The sequence below is a fragment of the Colobus angolensis genome, unplaced genomic scaffold (genome assembly GCF_000951035.1).
Source record: "Colobus angolensis palliatus isolate OR3802 unplaced genomic scaffold, Cang.pa_1.0 Scaffold179, whole genome shotgun sequence".
In the NCBI taxonomy this organism is placed as follows: Eukaryota; Metazoa; Chordata; class Mammalia; order Primates; family Cercopithecidae; genus Colobus; species Colobus angolensis.
Window position 1 is genome coordinate 3393924 of NW_012114921.1, and position 6276 is coordinate 3400199.

A 6276-nucleotide genomic window follows, 5' to 3' on the forward strand; every position below is an offset into this window, starting at 1 on the left:
AGAAAAGGTGGATAAATGTATTCTCTGGTCAATAAATGACTACCACTTTGCGATAGGTTTTCTTCATAGGAAAAAACTCCTTAAGAAACAGAATCAGTGAATGCATAAGAATGCATTTTCTTAATTATTAAAATTATTAAAAATTGTTTCTTAAGCATGACTCGAGCATTAGTTCAAATGAAAACATAGATTTTGAAAGATATTTGATCAGAGGATCAACCAAATTCTGAAATATTTTCAATTTCATTTTATTTCCTTATCTTTAATTTTATTACAGATGTCTTATAAATGTGTGAAAAAAAAATGAAAAAGTATGTCACTAAGTAAAAATCCATCACCTCAGTTAGAAGTGAAGAGTGTGTACCACCAGCCAGAGGCTATGATCAGCACCTCCAAAGACAATGAGCCTCAGTGAACTATAAGCCATTTCAGCAATTATAGCTGTTTCACTCACTGTTGTGCTCTGAGAACCTAGTTCAGTGCTTGGCACATACAAGCACTCAAAATATGTTGAATAAATAACAAAATAAATGGGGACAAAAACTGGTCCTCATCTGTCCTTAGTCCATTCAAGTTGCTGTAACAAAAATACCATAGACTGGGTAGCTTAAACAACAAGCATGTAGCCAACATTTATTTATCACAGTTCTAGAAGCTGAGAGGTCTAAGATCAAGGCACTAGAGATCCAGCTTCTGGTGAGGGCCAACTTCCCAGTTCATTGATGGCAATCTTTTCTCTGTGTCCTCGTGTCAGAAGAAATAAGGAAACTCTTTGGTGTCTCCTTTGTAAGGGCACCAATCCCATTTATGTAGTCTCCACTCTCATGACCTAATCACCACCCAAAGGTCTCAGCTTCCTATACTGTCACATTGGGGGTTAGGATTTTAACATGTAAATTTTGGGGGCATATAACATCAGTCCATAACATCATACAACATTATACCTCTGTTATCCAGCATACCTGCCACATAAAAGCTACTCAATATCTTATTGAATAGAATTATCCACACTTAAATGGTAAGGGGCTGAGAAGGCATGGTAAATGTATCTGAAGCCACATTTCAGAAAGATGTTTTGAAATCATTATATTCAAGGCAGTCACTTTGTACTTTGCAGGTCAGTGAACACAGTCAGTATGTACTATGACATATGTTGGATTTGGAAGCTTATTCTGTCACCTACTAACCACGTGACCGGGGGCAAGTCTTTTAGCCTCATATAATGTAAATCTGTGAAATGGGATTAAAATAACTCACCGATATATGAAGATTAAATGGGAACTTTCATGGGAAAGTTTCTGCACAATGCTTGGCACAGAGTGATTGGGACACTCTCTTCTCTTCATCTGAAGGAGTAGCTTTCCTTAAAATGTGGAATACTCATGAGATTATGAAAATAAGATTGAGGCTGAAGTTAGCGCCTTCCACCTTGATTTATTTTCTGTCTGTGACTTCTAGTTCTATTTCCTTACAGACAAATGTGAGTTATTACTCCTATTAGCACTGCTGAGCTGTTGCCACCATGCTAGAGCAAGCTGGACTCACTCTGAGTATTGTTAAAAGCTCTGCCAGCTGAGTACATCCTGGATTTCCTTCACAAACTGTAGAATTTCTGACTATGGGAGCTCACAAGCACAGCATTAATCTCGAGCCCTAGCCTGAAGCTTTGGTCATGCCAATATGAGGTTTGGCAGGACCATCACTGAAATAAAAGATTAAGTTGAAATAATATGCAGTTATCCAACCTAAGCCACTGACTAAGAGAAGAATCCATCTCTGATAAAGAACTGGCTATTTTATAATCAGCAAAGGAACCTTAACCAAGTTCATTCTGAAAATATTCTTCAGGTACTGATAAGTCAAAGGGAATATATTTTTTTAAAATTTATACTCCTGGATAAAGGAATTTATTATATTTTTATGCTATAAGTTCAAGAATGATTTACTCACAATTTAGTAATAACTTTGTGAAAAGTACAGTAAAATGTGTGAGCAGTTTTAGTTATATATATTATTTGTTGGACTCTAAAGTATTCCACAGGTGTTTTGATATATGCCTATTTGGGGTTAGCGATGTACTTTTCTGGATAAACATCACATAAGGATTACACATTTATCTTCTCACCAAAACAGGCTCCTCTAGTCCTCTAGTGTATGTAAATATGACTGGTCACCTTTTTCGCTTAAGCTAAATGTGATAGTTCTGACTTCACTCATTTGCTTTCTAGCAGCCTCCCCATGTTAGTCTTGCCACATGGTCAGTCTTCTGTTTGGTAGGTTTTATAAATCCTAAAAGTTCTAGTTCAAAAAGAGTTCTAATAAACCAAGCATGGATAATTTCATTCATTTCTTCTGAGGTTGCAGAATTTGCATCCATTTTTTCAGCAGCTGTCAAAACTGTTGCAAAAGCCTATGAATAGTCCACAAGGTTGATTAGCCTGCAACACTCTAGGTGCAATTTATATGCTATGCAGATGTCTGGGGCGATATTTGGAATGCACCCTTCTTTGCTTTTCAGTGCTTCATTCTTTAGATAATAGTAAGGATTGTTGAGTGCAGTATGGAGGACAATTCATGGAGCAGCATCTAAATGCTCACGAAGGGCATGGGCAGCACTGAAGGAGACCACCTCATGGAGAGGCTGTGTCTCAGGAGGCAGAAACTATTCTCTCACTAGACAGTCATGAAGTTCACAACATTTTCTCTGAGTACTTCAAATTTGGTTTGCTTCTTACTTCTGCTTGACTCCTTCATTTGCAGTAAAGACTTCTGAAGATGATAGAGGTCTGTCTTCTGAAGCCCCTTTGATTGACCCAGAAGCATCTTCTTCCTCTTTGGTTTCATCGAAGCTCTGAAACTGGGCCAGGAACTTCTCTATTCTCTTAGCTGTGCTGCCAAGGTGATTTTAACAAGATTTAAAAACCTTGAAACATTCCTCAAGTATGGTCATCAGTTCATTGTTTGCCAACATCTTCAGCAGCTACAAGACTGATGCATACTCCTCTGAATTCCGTATGTTCTTTTCTAAACTTGTGCAGTACAACTCTGATCTGTTGACCTTGTGGATACTTGGGAAGAGAAGAGGTGAACTTATGAAGACATCTCAAAACCAGAAAGTAATTCATATGATACACATGAAGGTTTTCTAGTAATAATTGTGTTTTCTCCTTCAAACATCTCTCATTGGTCAAGAGCGCAACTTGCTTTTCTATGTACCTCCTAAGAGATGGAAGATGTCAGATGTTTTCCCATTGATTGTTTGATAAAAAATTTATTCTTCTTTTGGCTTCTGGAAGATTACAGCACAGGGCACTTAAGGGCTGGGAATAGAAATGCTCTAATAGAGAAAGCTGGTCCTTTTATAAAGTTTTGAATTTAGAAATCATGATACAAAAAGATGTTAGAACCTGCAATACTTTTTCATTTATTTTAAAGGGAAACTGAGTTGTAAGAAGTAGCTTATTGAGTACCATAGTCAGGTGCTCCTTGCAAGACAAAAATTGGAACAGTTCTATGCACAATAGAGATGATACTGCATGAGGAAACAATCGGCGGATGATAATAGATGTGGCAATTCAAATAATGAATATTAGTGAAAATTCATGCAGATGTTGACTATTGATAATTATGAAGTCTTGCAGTACTTTTGTGGCAAAGCTTTCCATATCCTTTAAGATAACCACAACAGGAGGAGACTGCCATTGGCTAGAAGTAGTCCTCTTTTTGCTTGTCATTTTTGGGTCTGTCTTCTGTGTGACAGTCATATACCAACTGGAAAGTGAGTCCATTGAATAATGTGTCTTTCTCTGGGTGAGCTGAACACTTTCCCCTTCTTTGGATTTTATATCTACACAGCAGTTCAACAATTGTGAGATCAACTTTTGCAAAAAAAAGTTTCATATCTGGACAGTCTTTAGCTTGCAATGAGACTACATATGGTGAGACTTTATTCTGAAGGACCTCTGTTAGACTTCTGAATGTTAAATCATGATCTGTGACATTCACACCAAGAACAAGAGCAGCAGTTGGAATTTCTCTGAGTTTTATTTGACAGCCGAAGTCTCTTGAATTCTTCTGGAATCCAGAATGAGATTTTTGCAGAAATTCAATTAGATTGTCAAACAAGTTTTTATTTAATTCCTCTTGTAGTGGCTCATTTTCAGATTTCATTTGCTGCCATATCAACTAAGTTCCAAATTGAAGCTTACTGTCCTTAGACTCATTTTTCCCTTTGTTAAAATAGTCCTCCATTGGCACAGAGATCTTTCTCTTTTTGGAGTTTGGCTTAAAAACAAAGCAGCCCTTGGACATTGAGGAAGTGGCTATGGTCCTAGTGGCTCTGTGGATTCCAGATGCACCGGGAATACCTTTTGACTGTGATACTGAGTGGAGAGTAGAAGAGTACAGGTTAAGGAGAGTACTGCAATTTCAGAACACTAGTGGATTCTATTGTCCTTTTGTGATTAGACTTATTTCAGGGTCATATCAGGTATTCTTCTGATGGTATTTGATAGGACACTTTAAGTACATAGATGAGGGCACTAGCATTTTGAGCTGCATGGTCTGGTCTTACTGACTTCTTTTAGACCAGCATCTTTAGTGAAGGTACTTACCTCTTCTATCACATCCTTCCATGTAGCCCACTTCCCAGTTACGCCGGTGCACATCTAATGGCCTAGAACCCAAGCCCATCTAATACATATACCCTCAGCTCATATACACCCTTTTTCTTTGGTCTTCCTACATTTGCATGTACTAGTTTATAATTTAGAATATTCTCACCATCTTTTTTTCCTAGGGATATCTCTCACTTCCTTTGAGACTCTTGGTTCTTCCTCTGACCTCCCATAAGACACTCAGTTTATAGCTTTATAATAGATTTTGCTTGTTCTGTCTTCATATGTAGAGTTTTTACGTGGCTGAATGTACACAATGGTTAAGGAAATGAATCATAATAGATATTCAACAAATATAACAAATAGATGTCAACAAATATTCAACAAATAGATATTTAGATTTTCAAGAAATTATAGTTTTGTCGTAAGACAATATTTAGATGCATTTATAGCTTTATAATAGATTTTGCTTGTTCTGTCTTCATATGTAGAGTTTTTACGTGGCTGAATGTACACAATGGTTAAGGAAATGAATCGTAATAGATATTCAACAAATATAACAAATAGATGTCAACAAATATTCAACAAATAGATATTGTACAAATATTATTCAATATAATAGATATCAAACAAATATTTGTAAAATACATTAAGACAGTTTCTTTTTTTTTAAGTTATATACCAATCCGGGGCATAAATTAGCATAATTTGTGGGTACCGGGATGAGGAAAGGATAGTAAAGATATGGCTTAGGTAAGAAGATTGATTACATACCTCTCTCTAACTTCATGGGGTGGAGACTTTCTTCTTTGAAGTTTTATTTAAGACGGAGTCTCGCTCTGTTGCCCAGGCTAGAGTCAGTGGCGCAATCTCAGCTCACTGCAACCTCTGCCTCCCAGGTTCAAGCAATGCCTCCTCAGCCTCTCGAGTATTTGGGATTACAGGTGCTTGCCACCATGCCTGGCTAATTTTTGTATTTTTAGTAGAGGCGGGGTTTCACCATGTTGTTGAGGCTGGTCTTGAATTCCTGACCTAAAGTGATCCAACTTCCTCAGCCTCCCAAAGTGCTGGGATTACAGGTGAGTCACCATGCCTAGCCCTGAAGTTTTAACATATGATAAAAATCAAGATCAACACTGACATTGTCCTAAATATCATGTATCAACCTCTTATGAAATAGCAGTCACATTGCCAGTTAGTTTATCTCATTCTAAGCCACTACTTAAATTGTAAATAGTAATTCATGTGAATTTGCCTAGTGTTTTATGATTTCCTAAGTGCATGTATATCTATGATCATTGAAATTAGTTTTGTATAATGGTTAACTGCACAGACTTCAACTTTGCTTGAATTCTAATCCTGGCTGTATCATTTATTGACTTTTAACCTTGGGCAAGTCTATTAACTTCCCTGAAACTCTTGTTTCCTTGACCACAAAATACAGATAGAACATTTCTTACGGGGCTGTTGTGTTTATGAGTGGGTCTCTAATACACACTACATATGTTGCATTTATTTTTGATTCACAGGAAGCAACAGGAAGTTGTGTTTATGAGTGGATCTCTAATACAGGCTACATATGTTGCATTTATTTTTGATTCACAGGAAGCACAGGAAGCAATTAAAAATGTTAATGATAATGTGGATAATCACCTTTTTT

The 6276-nt window shown here is 36.9% G+C and overlaps 1 pseudogene across 1 annotated transcript; it reads right to left on the bottom strand.

Moving 5' to 3' along the window:
* Window positions 1–2224: 2224 nt before the first annotated feature.
* Window positions 2225–4353, bottom strand: LOC105509610 (annotated as a pseudogene). Its single transcript, XR_001001458.1, has one exon. The product of XR_001001458.1 is annotated as an origin recognition complex subunit 3 pseudogene (transcript).
* Window positions 4354–6276: the final 1923 nt, after the last annotated feature.